Genomic DNA, 16,562 nt, shown 5'->3' with positions numbered 1-16,562 from the left:
TGGAGGTTGCCACTCTGACTAACAACAAATGGAACACGGAACAGACTGAAAAGTCAACTCCTCTTGGCTCTGTAAGAGAGAAGAGCACGCAGGGCAGACCCTTGCCACCGCATCTGGAGAGAACCACTAAAAAAAAGTTTAAAAAGTAGAACCTGTATGCTAAAAAAGGAAAGAAAATAGAATCATAAATTGCTCGATTAAAACCATAAAAAGCATAAAAAGAGTAGAGGATAAAAATAAGAACAACAAATGAGGGCAGCAAATAGAAAACTGTAATGAATATGGTATTACTCCAAATATATTGGTAGTCACTTTGAATATCAGTGGTCTAAATGCACCAATTATAAGACAGAGATTGGCCCAAACAAACAAGACCCAACTGCCTGTTGTCTGCAAGAAACCCATTTTAATTATAAAGACACATATAAATTAAAAGTAAATGGAGAAAAATATACGGTGCTAACACTAGTCAAAACAGGTAGGAGTAGATGTGTTAATTTCAGACAAAGCAGGGTTCAAAACAAGGAAAGTTATCGCTGATAAAGAAGGCACGACATGATGATAAAGGGGTTGGTTCTCTGACAAGGCATAAAAATTCTCAATGTGTATGCACCTAATAGAGCCTCAAACTGTGAGGCAAAAATCAGTAAAATTGCAAAGAGTAGTAGACGAATACTATCATAGTTGGAGACTTCAACACCACTTTGTCAAAAATGAACAGATCCAGCAGGCAGGAAATATGTAAGAACCTAATTGAATTCAATCACACCATCAATCAATTGGCTATAATTGATGCCTATAGACTACTTCACCTGGCAACAACAGGATATGCATTTCTTCTCAAGTTCACATGCAACATTCAAGATAGACCATGTTCTGGGCCGTAAAACACATCTTTTTTTTTCCCCTTCAAGTATAGCTAATTTGGCAATGTTATGTTCATTTCTAGCATATAGCAAAGCGATTCAATTTAATACATATATATACACAAATACACATATACATATATATTCCATTATATTTTATTCCATAATATTGAATATAGTTCTCTATGCTATATAGGGAGGATCTTGTTTATTTTATGTATAATACTTTGTATCTGCTAATATCAAACTCCTAATTTAACCCCTCTCCCCCTTTTCCCTTTTGGTAACTGTAAATTTGTTTTCCATGTCTGTGAGTCTATTTCTGTTTTGTTGGTAAGTTCATTTGTATTGTATTTTTTTTGTTTATTCTTGGATATAGTGGATTAACAATGTTATGTTAGTTTCAGGTATCCAGCAAAGTGAATCAGTTATACATATATCCATTCTTTTTTAGATTCTTTTTCCATATAGGTTATTGCAGATCATTGAATAGAGTTCCCTGTGCTCACAGCAGAGCCTTACTGGTTATCTGTTTTATGTATGGTAGTGTATATATGTTAATCCCAATCTCTTAATTTATCCCCTCATCTTTTACCTTTGATAACCAAAAGTTTATTTTCTACGTCTATGAGCCTGTTTCTGTTTTGTCAATAAGTTCATTTGTATGATATTTTAGATCCCACAAATAAGTGATATCATAGGCTATTTGTCTTTCTCTGACTTACTTCACTTAGTGTGACAATCTCTAGGTCCATCATTTTACTACAGATGGCAGTATCTCATTCTTTTTCCATAAACATCTTAACAAATTTATAAGAATAGAAATCATACAATGTGTTCTTTCAGACCACAAAAGAACTAAACTAGAAATCAATGAAACAAAGATAACTAGAAAATCCCCAAATACATGAAAATTAAACTGTATACTTCTAAGTACAACATGGGTCAAAAAATAAATATATGAGATTTTAAAAAATATTTTTAACTGAATGAAATGATAGCCAAACTGATTAAAAAAGTGGGATATAGCAAGATCAGAGGGAAATTTATAGTGTTGAAACATATATTAGAAAAGAAGAAAGATCTAAAATCAATTATCTAAGTTTCCACCTTCAGTTCAGTTCAGTTGCTCAGTTGTGTCTGACTCTTTGTGACCCCATGAACTGCAGCATGCCAGGCCTCCCTGTCCATCACCAACTCCCAGAATTTACTCAAACTCATGTCCATTGAGTCGGTGATGCCATCCAACCATCTTATCCTCTGTCATCCCCTTCTTCTCCTGCCCTCAATCTTTCCCAGCATCTTTTCAAATGGTCTTTTCAAATGAGTCAGCTCTTCGCATCAGGTGGCCAAAGTATTGAAGTTTCATCTTCAACATCAGTCTTTCCAATGAACACCCAGGACTGATCTCCTTTAGATGGACTAGTTGGATCTCCTTGCAGTCTAAGGGACTCTCAAGAGTCTTTTCCAACACCACAGTTCAAAAGCATCAATTCTTCAGTGCTCAGCTTTCTTTATAGTCCAACTCTCACATCCATACATGACCACTGGAAAAACCGTAGCCTTGACTAGAAGGACCTTTGTTGGCAAAGTAATGTCTCTGCTTTTGAATATGCTATCTAGGTTGGTCATAACTTTCCTTCCAAGGAGTAAGCAAACGTCTTTTAATTTCATGGCTGCAGTCACCATCTGCACTAATTTTGGAGCCCAAAAAATAAAGTCTGACACTGTTTCCATTGTTTCCCCATCTATCTGCCATGAAGTGATGGGACCAGATGCCATGATCTTCGTTTTCTGAATGTTGAGCTTTAAGCCAACTTTTTCACTCTCCTCTTTCACTTTCATCAAGAGGCTCCTTAGTTCTTCTTTACTTCTTGCCATAAGGGTGGTGTCATCTGCATATCTGAGGTTATTGATATTTCTACCAGCAATCTTGATTCCAGCTTGTGCTTCCTCCAGCCCAGGATTTCTCATGATATACTCTGCATATAAGTTAAATAAGTAGGGTGACAATATACAGCCTTGACATATTCCTTTTCCTATTTGGAACCAGTTTGTTGTTTCACATCCAGTTCTAACTGTTGCTTCTTGACCTGCATACAGATTTCTCAGGAGGCAGGTCAGGTGGTCTGGTATTCCCATCTCTTTCATAATTTTCCAGAGTTTATTGTGATCCACACAGTCAAAGGCTTTGGCATAGTCAATAAAGCAGAAGTAGATGTTTTTCTGGAACTCTTGCTTTTTTGATGATCCAGCAGATGGTGGCAATTTGATCTCTGGTTCCTCTGCCTTTTCTAAAACCAGCTTGAACATCTGGAAGTTCACAGTTCATGTATTGCTGAAGCCTGGCTTGGAGAATTTTAAGCATTACTTTACTAGTGTGTGACCTGACTTTAAGACTTATTGTAAAGCTACAGTGATCAAGATAGTGTAGTACTGGCAGAAGATTAGACAAATAGAGCAGTGGAACATTGATAGAGAGCCCAGAAATATACCCACATGTAGTCAGTTGATAAAGGAGCAAAAGCAATATAATGGAGAAAAGATAGTTGTTTTAACAAATTGGTGCTGGAACAACTGGACATCCATATATCCCCCCCCAAAAAAAAAAAATCTAGATAGACATTATATCTTTTACAAAAATTAACTCAAAATGGATCACCCCACAGATCTAAATGTAAAACATAAAACTTTAAAATTTTTGGAAGATAGAGGAGAAAACCTACATGACCTTGGATTTGGTGATGACTTTTTAGATACCCTGGTGGCTTAGAGGTTAAAGCATCCGCCTGGAATGCGGGAGACCTGGGTTCAATCCCTGGGTGGGGAAGATGCCCTGGAGAAGGAAAATGGCAACCCACTCCAGTACTCTTGCCTGGACAATCCCATGGAGGGAGGAGCCTGGTAGGCTACAGTCCATGGGGTCACAAAGAGTCGGACATGACTGAGCGACTTCACTTTCACTTCACTTTTAGATACAACACGAAAGGCACAATTTGTGAAAGAAAGCAGTAAAAAACTGGACTTCATTAAAAGCTTCTGCTCTGTAAAGAGAATGAAAAAACAATTTACAGTTTGGAATAAAATATTTGTAAAGGACACATCTGATAAAGGATTTTATTAAAAATATATGAACTCTTAAAACTCAACAGTGAGAACACAGGTAACCCTGTTTAAAAATTAGCCAAAGACCTCAACAAAGAATGTATACAGATGGAAAATAAACATGAAAAAATGCTCTACATCATGTATTATCAGGGAAATGCAAATTAAAATAACAATGAGATACCACTGCATACCTATTAGAATGGCCAAAATCTGGAACACTAATAATACCAAATGCTGGCAAGGTTGTGGAACAGTGAGAACTCATTCATTGCAGGTGGAAATTTAAAATGGTACAGCTAGTTTGGAAAATAACAGTTTCTTATGAAACAAAACATACTCCATGCTCCAGCAATCACATTCCTTGGTATTTATCCAAATGAATATTGTGTCCAGAACCTAAAGTTGTGTGTTTATGATGTTTTATTCATAAGCAAACTTGGAAGCAACCTAGATGTCCTTCAGTAGTTGAATGGATAACTAAACTGTAGTACATCCAGACAATGGAATATGATTAAGTGCTAACAACAAATGAACTACCAAAGGCATGAGATGATGCGGAGGAACCTTAAATGCATATTGCTAAGTCTTGAGTGGGTGAGTCCCATTAAGTTAGAGAAGCATGAAACACCATGGGCTTTCCTCAGATCCACGCTAAACGCAGCATTAAATCACGGCTACATAAGTTCAAGGTGATCAGGCAGTAATTGAACTACTACTTTTTTTTCTTTTTTGGGCTGTACTGCATGGCATGTGGGATAATATTTCCCCAACTAGGGATTGAACTTGTGCCCCCTGCAATGGCAGTGCAGAGTCTTAACCTCTGGACCATCAGGGAAGTCCCTGAACTGCCTCCATTCTTGTTTTTCTTTAAGATTTGTTCATTCATTCATTTTTGGCTGTGCTTGGTCTTTGTTGCTGTGTGAGGGCTCTTCATGTGTTGTGTGGGCTTCTCACTGTGGGGGTCTCTCTTGTCGTGGAGCACAGACTCTAGGTAGTTGGCTTCGGTAGTTGTGGCTCAGAGACTCTAGAGCATGGATGGGCTCAGTAGTTGTGGCACACGGGCTTAGTTGCCCCGCAGCATATGGGATCTTCCCGGACCAGGGATTGAACCTGTGTCCCCTGCATTGGCAGGCAGATTCCTAACCACTGGACCACCAGGGAAGCCCCCTGCACTGCCTCTTAAAGCAAAAATCAGTGCTCTTCAGAGAAAGATAATAATACTCAGTTTCTACATGTAATATCTACAGTGTCCAGTGTTCAGTAAGTTACTAGACATATAAACAGGAAAATGAAATCCATATTCAAGGAAAAACTCCAAGTCTATGGGTAAGTTGGCCCAGATTTTGGACTTGGCGATAAAGTAGCTATTATTGATAATCTGAAGAATGAAAAGAAGTATAGTGAACAATAAGTAGTCTTAGCAGATAAATAGAAGCTATGAAAAAGAACCAAGTGCACAGTCGATATCTGAACAGTATAGGAACAGAAATGAATTTTTCATTTAATACTAGACTGGATAAAACAGAGGAAGTCAATGAACTTGAAGAGAGTGTAATAGAAATTATCCAATCTGAGCCACAGAAAGAAAAAAAAATATTGAAGAAAAATGAACAGAACCTCAGGGACCTGTGGGACAATATAAAAATTTTTTAATATAAGAATTGGGCAGAAAAAATAGTTTGAAGAAATAATGGCTGAAAACTTCCTGAATTTGGTGGAAACAAATTAACTGATCTAGGAAGCTCAGCAAACTGTAATAAGGATAAATATTGGGGGAGAGAGGAAACCTAGGTACATCAGAAACTTGTGAAATTTAAAAATGAAAACCTTGAAAGACAGAGAAAAGGAAACATTGTGTATGAGGGTAAGAAATTCCACTGACTTTTCACCATAAACAAAAAGAACACAATGAAAGCTCTTAAATGTTGAAAGAAAATACCAAGAACTTGTCATCCCAGAATTCTTTATCTAAGGAAAATATTCTGCAAAAATGAGGATGAAATAAAGACATTTTCAAATAGAGAAGAGTTAAGAGAATTTGTTGCTAGCAGAACTGTATAATAAAAGAATCCTAAAGGATATCCTTCAGGCAAGTGGGAAGTGATACCAGATGGAAAGTTGGATCCACAGGAAAAAATGAAGATCACTGGAAATGATAAATAATGGGAAATATGAGAGACTTTTTTTCCTTTCTTCTCATAACTTGCTTAAAAGACAACTAATTACTTAAAGCAAAAATAAAGACCCTGTAAAGTGAGGCTGTGAACATGTGTAGAAATAAAAAGATAGGACAACACTTGCATAAAGAGTGGGGGGTGAGTAAATGGAATTTGCTGTTGTAAGATTATTACATTTGTGAAAAACAAGAAATGGGAAATAGGAATGTTGTGTATAAAGTAAGTAAAGGGTAGAGTAAATATAAAATGTCATATATAGAAAGGCATTATATTGACTTTGATAAGTGAAGGGTATGGTTCCTATCAATGTTCTACTTATTGCCTAGTAGAATAACTAGTAAAAAAAAAAATAACAAAAAGAAGTTTTTATATAAGAAATCAATAGAAGAAATAAAATAGAGCACTATAAAATTTCAGTTAATCCCAGAAAAGAGAAATATAAGAAGAAAAAAACAGAAGGGAGAAATGGAAAACAAATTGTAAGACAGTTGACTTCGTCCTTACTGTATAAATCATTACATTTAAATGTGAACAGATTAAAACTCCAGCTAAAGGCAGAAACCATCAGAATGGTTAATGAAGTAGAATCTAACTATGTCCTAATATGAGACATATGTATTCAATTTAAAGACACAGATGGGTTCAAAGTAAAAGGATGGAAAATATATAAACAATAAGCATTTGGTACAGCTATATTAATTTCAGCAAATTATACTTTAAGACAGAGAGATGAGAGAGGGTCATTACTTAATGATAAAAGGAGAAATTCACCAGGAAGGCATATATAAATGTGTATGTGTAAAATAAACTAATAAAAGCAGTAACAAACCTAGACAGCGTATTAAAAAGCAGAGACATTACTTTGCTGACAAAGGTCCGTACAGTCAGGCTATGGTTTTTCCAGTAGTCATGTATGGACGTGAGAGTTGGACTATAAAAAAGACTGAGCACAGAAGAATGATGCCTTCAAACTGTGGTGTTGGAGAAGACTCTTGAGAGTCCCTTGGGCAGCAAGGAGATCAAACCAGTCAATCCTAAAGGAAATCAACTCTGAATATTCATTGGAAGGACTGATGCTGAAGTTGAAGCTCCAATACTTTGGCCACCTGATGTGAAGAACAGACTCATTGGAAGACTCTGATCCTGGGAAAGATTGAAGGCAGGAGGAGAAGTGGATGACAGAGGATGAGATGGTTGGATGGCATCACTGACTCAATGGACATGAGTTTGAGTAAAACTCTGGTAGATGGTGAAGGACAGGGAAGCCTGACATGCTGCGGTCTACAGGGTTGCAAAGAGTAGAACACAACTGAGTGACTGAACAACAACCAATAAGATTAAAGGGAGAAAAGGACAAATCCACAATCATGTTCAAATATATTAATACCCATTCAGTAATTAATAAAACAAGTCAGAAAATCTGTAAGGCTATAGAAGATCTCAGCAACACTATCAACTACTTCTACCTAATTGAAATTTATAGAACACTTGACCCAATAATGGCAGAATATGCATTCTTTTCAAGTGTGAGCAGCATGTTCATTGAGGCTGATGCTAGGCCATAAAATAAGTCTCAATAAATTTTAAAAGATTGAAATCTTAGTATATTCTGTGGTTATGATGGAATTAGAAATCAATAAGACAGTAATTACAGGTACAGGCAAATTAAAACTTGCAGGCCAAACCCAGCTGGCTGCCTGTTTCTGTAAAATTTTATCAGAACACAACTGTGTATAAATTCATTTACATATTGTCAGTTGCTACTTTTGTGCTATAATGGCAACATTTAAAATTTTTATTTTTATTGAAGTATAGTGGATTTACAATGTTGTGTTTGTTTCAGGTGTACAGCGAAGTAATTCAGTTATGCATACATACCTACATGCATAGTTTCAGGTTTTTTTCCCTTATAGGTTATTACTAAATATTGAATATAGTTCCCTATGCTATACAGTAGGCCTTGTTGTTTATCTGTGTTATATACTGTAGTGTACATATGTTAATCCCAAACTCCTAGTTTATCCCTTACCCTTTCCCCTTTGGTAACTATAAGTTTGTTTTCTATGTCTGTGAGTCTGTTTCTATTTTGTGTATAAGTTCATGTTGTCATTCTTTTTACAGTTTCCACGTATAAGCAAAATATGATATTTGTCTTTGGCTTCATTTAGTACAGTCATCTCTAGGTCCATCCATGTTGCTGCAAATGGCACCGTTTCATTCTTCTTCATGGCTAAGTAATATTCTATTGTATAAATATACCACATCATCTTTATCCATTCATATGTTGATGGACATTTAGGTTGCTTCCATGTCTTAGCCATTGTAAATAGTGTTGCTATGAACATTGGGGTGCATGTGTGTTTTCAAATTATGGTTGTATCTGGATATATGCCTAAGAGTGGGATCGGAAAATCATATGATAACTCTATTTTTGGTCTTCTAAGGAAACTTCATACTGTATTCCACAGTGGATGTACCAGTTTACAGTCCTACCAACAGTCTAGATGGGTTCCCTTTTCTGCATACATTGAATAGCTGTGACAGAGACTATCTGGCTTGCAAAGTCAGAATATTTATTTTCTGGCCTTTACAGAAAAAGGTTGTTGACTCCTCAAATATTTGCATATTAAACAAGCTCTTAGGTAATTCATAGATTAAAAATGAAACCATAAGAGAAAACAGAAAATATTTTAAACTGAATGATTATGAAATTCTATATATTAAAATTTGTTGGGTGCAGCAAGAACAGTGTTTAGAGGAAAACTTTTAACTTTAAATGACTACATTAGAAAATAAAGTCTTAAAAACAGTCTTCTGCATTTCTACCTTAAAAGACTAAAAGAAGAAGGGTAAATTTAATCCAGAGCAAGCAGAAGAAAATAAATGATACAGATATGAACAGAAATCAGTGAAGCAGAACAAATAATTGGGAAAATTAAGAAAACCAATATTTGGTTATTTGATAAAATTAAGAAAATTGATAAATTCCTAACAAGAATAGTCATGGATGACACCAAAGGCACAGACAACAAAAGAAAAACAAATTGCATTTCCGATTGAAGCTTTTTTGCTTTAAATGACAGTGTCAGCAGCATGAAAAGGCAGCCAGTGGAAAGGGGGAGAATATTTGCAAATCATATATCTGATAACAGATTGATATCCAGAATATGTAGAAAACTCCTGCAACTCGTGATTTGGGGACTTCCCTGGTGGTCCAGTGGTTAAGACTCTCTGCTTCCAATGCAGGGGCCTGGGTTTGATCCCTGGTCAGGGAACTAGATCCTTCATGACTCTATTATAGAGTTCACATTGCCACAACTAAGACCCAGCAGAGACAAATAAATAAATGAATTAAAAAATAAAAAAACCCAATTCAGAAATTGTCAAAGGACCTGCATAGACACTTCTGCAAAGGAAATACACCTAAATGACCAATTAACATATGAAAACATACTCAGTATCATTAATCATTAGGGAAATGCAGACCTAAACTACAGTGAAATATCGTTTCACACTCATTAGGATGGTTATTACCAAAAAACAAAATAACAAATATTGGCAGTGATGTGGAGAAATTGGAACCCTCATTGCATTGCTGGTGGGAATGTAAATTGCATTCTTATGTGCATTCCTAAGTGCACCTGTTATGGAAAATGGTATGATTTATGAAAAAATTTTAAATTACTGTATGGTCCTGCAATTTTACTTCTGGGTATATACCAAAAGGCAATGGCAACCCAGTCCCGTACTCTCGCCTGGAAAATGCCATGGACGGAGGAGCCTAGTAGGCTGCAGTCCATGGGGTCGCGACTGAGCGACTTCACTTTCACTTTTCACTTAAATGCGTTGGAGGAGGAAATGGCAACCCAGTCCAGTATTCTTGCCTGGAGAATCCCAGGGACAGAGGAGCCTAGTGGGCTGCTGTCTATGGGGTCGCACAGAGTCGGACACGACTGAAGCTACTTAGCAGTAGCAGCTTAGCATATACCAAAAAGAAGTGAAAGCAGAGACTTGAACAGATATTTGTACATATGTGTTCATAGCAAAATTATTCACAATTTTCAAAAGATAGAAGCAAGCCAAGTGTTCATCAGTGGATGAATAGATGAACAAAATATGGTATATACATACAACAGAATATTATTTCACCTTAAAAAGGAAAGGAATTTTGACACACACTATATGGATGAACTTTATATTCATGGTGCTAAATTTAATATCGCAGTCACTAAAGGACCAGTGTTGTATGATTCTATTACTTGAGGTTCCTAGGGTAGTCAAATTCATAGAGACAGGAGATAGAATGGCAGTTGCCAGGACCTGGAGAAAGGAGGGGGATGGAGATTCAGTGTTTAATGGGTACATAGTTTCAATGGGAAAGATGAAAAAGTTCTGCAGATAGAACTTTTGAAGAGGTTTAGTGCTTTGCTCTGGATTAGGTTTTTGCTAAAGATAACATGACTGGTTTGATTTTCTGTCCAGACCACTAAAAAACTTTTTCCATATCAGTAGTAAGGCTGTTTTGTGTTCTTATTATTCTGTGTGTTCACTGGATTAGCATTTTTAATTTCCTTCAAGAACTTTTTTTTTGCATCCATAACTTGGCTGTTTAGTGAAAGAGGCCAAGCTTTTGGCCTGTCTTGGCTTTTGATATGCCTTCCTTACTAAGCTTAATCATTTCTGGCTTTTGATTAAACTGAGAGATGTGCAATTCTTCTTTTTACTTGAACCCTTAGAGGCCATTGTGTATTATTATTATTATAATACTTGGCTTAATCTCAATGCTGTTGTGTTTCTGGGAAGCCCGAGGTGAGGGAGAGAGGAGAACCGGCCAGTCGGTGGAGCAGTCAGAATACACGCAACATTTGTCCATTACGTTCACCATCTTATATGGGCACTGTGACACCCCAAACAGTTACAATGATAACATCAAAGATCACTCATCACAGGTCACCATAACAAATGTAATAAAAATGGGAGAAAAAAAGTTGAAATATTGCAGGCATTGCCAAAATATGACACAACCCCAAGAAGTAAGCAAATACTGTTGGAAAAATGGTGTCCATAGACTTGCTTGATGATGCAGGTTGCCACTAGTCTTCAATTTGTAAAAAAGCGCAGTGCTGCAAAATACAGCAGTGAAATGAGGTATGCCTATAATAGGTTGTATTTCAGGTAATTATAGGAATTTTGTCTGCATGTGGGCGTGAGTGGTGATAGCTGTGTGGTACAATTGAATATTGCATGGTGTACATGTTCCCTAACGGAATACCGATTTAGAGTTCCACAGCAAACTCCAGTAAAATGTTAATTTTGATTTTACTTACACTGCGTTTTTGTAACTACTCAGTTATTTACTTTCTGAGTGAGTTTCTAATAACTAGGAATGCCTAATTATAAATAAAAAAATGAAAGTCTGTGAAATTCCGTGAAAGGACTACATATTTGGATTGATTTGTAGGCCATCAAAAGAACCTATCGGTAGACCACAGATCATACAGAGAATCACTACTTGCTGTGAAAGTGTATGTGATGATGGGAAGGATGCAAGTAGCTCTCTGCTGCCGTCTTGCTGCTCTTCTGCCACCCTTGCTGATCTCATGTTCTAAACACATTACAGCCACTCTCTTCTAGATTGCAGACTGTTGGCAGGGTCTTTCTGCCTCTTTGGTTTGATGAAGGCTCTTCCTGCTTCTAATGAGAGGCAGTTTCTGAGGGGATACTCCAAGCTGGGCCTCTCGTAACCCAGTTCTTTCCTCTACACAGTTGTCTCAGAATTTGGGGGCTTCCCTGGTGGCTCAGAGGGTAAAGCATCTGCCTGCAATGCTGGAGACCCAGGTTCAATACCTGGGTCGGGAAGATCTCCTAAGGAAGGAAATGGCAACCCACTCCAGTACTCTTGCCTAGAGAATCCCAGGGACAGAGAAGCCTGGTAGGCTACAGTCCATGGGGTCGCAAAGAGTTGGACACAACTGAGCGACTTCACTTTCACTTTCACTGGGTTAGGAGGACTGCAGCAGATTGGAAGATGCTCAGGCACAGCCTCACACCAGATTCTTAATGTATGTGTGTGTGTCTAGTCCACTTGCCTTCAGAGAACCCCAGTTCATTACAGAAATCTGTACCTACTTACACCTCTGTTTATCTCTGTAAAGAGGAGGAGGGACTTGCCCTCCCAGATATTAAGACCTTCTTAAAGCCACACTATTAGAAACAATACTGTTGATGCTAGAACAGAAAAACTGGCCAGTTAAAAAAATAGCTCAAACCTATGCATGTAGGAATTTATTAGAGCATAAAAGTGACAACATGAATCAAAGGAGAAAGGACATACTGAGTTAAAGAAAGCTGCATCCATACCTAACTCCATGTACAAATATAGACTTTAGATGAACTGAAAATTTACATGAGAATAGGAAAATTAGAATGTTAATAGGAGAAAATGAAAGATTATTTTTGTGACTTAGATGGCAAGGGGAAGGACTAACAAAACCTTTAAAAGCACAACTCATAAAACAAAAAAATTGATGAATTTGTCTAAATAAAATTTAAAGATTTTTGTGCCATTAAAGACACTTCAGACAAAGTTAATATATAGATATTATACTGGAAGAAGGAATTCTCACTATTTAAAATTTGCAAGACTTGATACCTAAAATACACAAAGAACTCCTGAAAATCAAGAAGAAAAAGGCAGCAACCGCAGTAGAAAGTGGTCAAAGAATTGGAACAAGGAATTTACAGAATAAGAAACTCATAACGCTAAGCATATGAATAGATATTCAAGCTCATGGGCTTTGAGAAACATTAAAATTAAAACAAGATATCACTTTATACCTCTTAGAAGTTGGATAATGTCGAATATTGACAGAAATGTGAGAATATAGTATCCTTTGCTGGTGGGAATGTAGACTGATAAAGCCATTCTGGAGCCCAGTTTAGCAGTAATTAACCAACTGAACTATATGTACATCCTTTAGCTCAGCAAATCTGCTCCTTTATATATATTCCATGAAACTTATCAGAGATATTCACTATTTGTAGACCCAGCTGGTTCAAGGACAAATACGTTTCTATTCTAGGGGTGGGGTGAATAGGTAAAACATAGGGTATTTATACATGAAATGGTAATGCAGCTGTTAGAAGTAACAGTTCACATATACATAAAACAACATGGGTAGAATTTTAAAATATAGTTTGAGTCAAAAATGAAACAGAGTAACACAGTGCCACTTATATAAATTAAAAAGACAGGTATACAAAGATTTCTTAGGATACAAAAAGCATAAAAAACAAAAAGCATGAGCTATAAAAAATTAAAATGTGATAAACTTTACCAAAATTAAAAATGTTTGTTCTTTAAAAAACACTGATACAATAAAAAGTAAATCACAGAATGGAAAAGAATATGTAGTAATTAATACAGTATTCAATTATAAAATATTCAGTAGTTGTATGTATTTATATCTGAAATGTATAAACAGTTCTTATAAATTAAGGATAAGTTAACAAAAATGGGCAAAAGATTTGAAGAGACACTTTACAAAAGAAGAGATATGAATGGCCAATAAACACATGAAAAGAGTCTCAACATTGTTATTCATCATGGAGATGCAAATTACAGCTACAATGAGATAACACTATATACCTGTGAGAATCACTCAGGTTTTTAAAGAAATGATAACAAAGCGTTGGTAATAATAATGAAACAGTTAGAATTCTCATATGTTGCTGTTGTGAATGTAAAATAGTACAACCACTTTGGCAGTCTCTTAAAAAGTTTACATACACCTGCCAAATGACAGTCTTTTCACTCTTGAGTATTTACCTAAGAAAAATAAAAATGTGTGACCACTTAAAGACTTGTACGTAAATGTTCATAGCAGCTTTATTCCTGGGATTCCCAAACTGGAAATAAATCAAATGTCTATTGGCAGACACAATGTGGTATATCCACACCATGATGTACTGTTCAGCAATGAAAAAGAACAAAGTTGATTTGCCCAACATCATGGATGAATGCCAAACTCATATATGAGCAAAAGAAACTAGATACAAAAGAGTATGTATTGTATATTTCCATTTATATAAAATGCAAACTAATCATTAGTAACTAAAAGCAGATCAGTACTTAACTGGATAAAAGAGGAAGGGAGTGATGGATTGCAGAAGAACAGGGTTTCTTGACGTTGATAGAAATATTCTGTGTCTTGATTGTGGTGGTGATTTCATGAATGTATATAACTGTCAGAACTCTTCAAATTGTATTTGAAGCAATTTAAAACTTTAAATGGAAGCAATTTATGTAACTTATTCCTAGATCAAGTTGGTATGAAAAAAGTAAATACATAAAACATATGTTAAAAGCAGATAAGCATATATATATGTATAAAACACAATAGAATAGTTGTCTTTGCAAGTGAAAGGAAATGGGGAAAAGGGAGAATAAAAATTATGATTTGATTTATGTTATTTTCCATAGGGTTCCTTGCAGTTGGTTTGGTCTGGGTGGATTAACTTTCTGTATGCCTGTACATTTCATGATAGGAGGATGGTCTATTTGAGCATAAAGAAGAAGGCCCTCTAGGGAGCAGAATGGCCATTATGTACCTTGAAAACCACAAAATATTGCTGTAAGAAATGAAGGAATATTGAAATAGAGATACACTGTGTTCATGGATCAGAAGACAAGATTATTTTCAGTTTAAGAGTCAGTGTATTCCTGGGAGTTCCCCGGTGGTCCAGTGGGTAGGCGCTCTCACTGTGTGGGTTCAGTCCCTGGTCTGGGAACTAAGCTCCCACAGGCTGCACAGCATGGCAAAAAACAAAAGAGTCAGTGGATTCCCAGACTCTCAGAAGGCTTGGTAGATTGTTTTTTGGCAAGGCGAAGGGGGTTGGGGGCGGGAAGAAATTGACAGCTGACTCTAAAATTAAAATGGCGTGCGCCTGTAATCCCAGCTACTCGGAAGGCTGAGGCTGGAAGATCGCTTGAGCTCAGGAGTTCTGGGCTGCAGCTGCGCTATGCAGATCCGGTGTCCGCACTGAGTTCGGCATCAATATGATGACCTCCCGGGAGCGGGGCCCACCAGGTTGCCTAAGGCGTAGTGAACCGGCCCAGATCAAAAACGGAGCAGGTCAAAACTCCCGTGCTGATCAGAGAATTTAGAATAATCAAAAACAATTTTTAAAAATAACAAAGTTGTAGACTACAGTTTATGCTACTTGATTTCAAAACTTAAAGTTACGATAATCAAGATAAGAGTGGTACTAGTATTAAGATGGACAGTAGATCAGTGAAACAAAAAATAGCCCAGAAATGGACCCACACATATATGGCAAACTGATGTTTGATAAAGGTGCTAAGGCAATTCACTGAAAAAAGAATAATTTTTTTCCTGTAAATGGTAGCAAACAAACAAATCTCAATTGAAATGTGCCACACACCTAAATAGGAGTGCTAAGACTATCAAACTCATAGAACAAAATATAGGAGAAAATCTTGAGTTTGGTAATGATTTCTGAACTAGGACAAGAAAAAAGCACCAGAAAGTTAATAGATTGGACTTCCATCAAAGCTAAAAATTTTGCTCTTTGAAGAAAATCACAAAAATTTAAAGGCAAGCCATAGACTGGGAGAAAACTATATGAATCGATACTTTACCAGAACAGATATGTAGATGTCAAGTAAGCACATGAAAAGATACTCAAAATCATTAGTCACTGTGAGAAAATGGGAAATAAAACCACAAGAAGATATTACTCTAAAGCCTTTAGAATGGCTAAAATTAAAAAGATGGACTGTATCAGCTGTTGTCCTGGATGTGGAACAACTGTAACGCTTAAACACTACTGGTAGGAATGTAAAATGATATACAACCACTTTGAAAAACAGTTCGGCTGTTTTAAAAAAAATTAAACATCCACTTCACCATACCTCCAGCCGTTCCAGTCCAAGCGAGGTGCAACCATATGTTCATACAAAGACTTGTACATGAATGTTCATGGCAGCTTTACTTATAATAACCAAAAAACTAGAAATAACTCAAAGATAGGTAAATGGATAAATTGTGGTATACCTATACAATGGAAGGCTACTCAATATTAAAACAGAGTGAACTATTTTTTCTAGTTTTATTGAGACATAATTGACATAAACATTATGTTGGTTTCAAGTGTACAGCATGACTATTTGATATATGTATATATTTCAAAATGATTATAATAAGTTTAGTTAATATTCATCACCTCCCATAGTTATAAAAATGGAATTAACTATTGATACACAAATAACATGGATGAATCTCAAAATAAGTGTGCTGAGTGAAAGAAGCCAGACACAAATGAGTACATAAAATGTGATTCTATTTATAAAAGACAAAATTATAGTGATGAAAAGCAGATCAAGGGTAGT

At 36.3% G+C, this 16,562-nt stretch overlaps 1 protein-coding gene across 10 annotated transcripts in view; it reads left to right on the top strand.

Moving 5' to 3' along the window:
• The window catches only part of ST3GAL3 (ST3 beta-galactoside alpha-2,3-sialyltransferase 3), a 215,630-nt gene that overhangs the window by 34,380 nt on the left and 164,688 nt on the right, over positions 1-16,562 (top strand). The window lies entirely within an intron of this gene.

Source organism: Bos indicus, chromosome 3, assembly GCF_029378745.1.
Source record: "Bos indicus isolate NIAB-ARS_2022 breed Sahiwal x Tharparkar chromosome 3, NIAB-ARS_B.indTharparkar_mat_pri_1.0, whole genome shotgun sequence".
Classification (NCBI taxonomy): Eukaryota; Metazoa; Chordata; class Mammalia; order Artiodactyla; family Bovidae; genus Bos; species Bos indicus.
The sequence above is the reverse complement of the archived record's forward strand: the minus strand, read 5'-3'. Positions and strand labels throughout refer to the sequence as shown.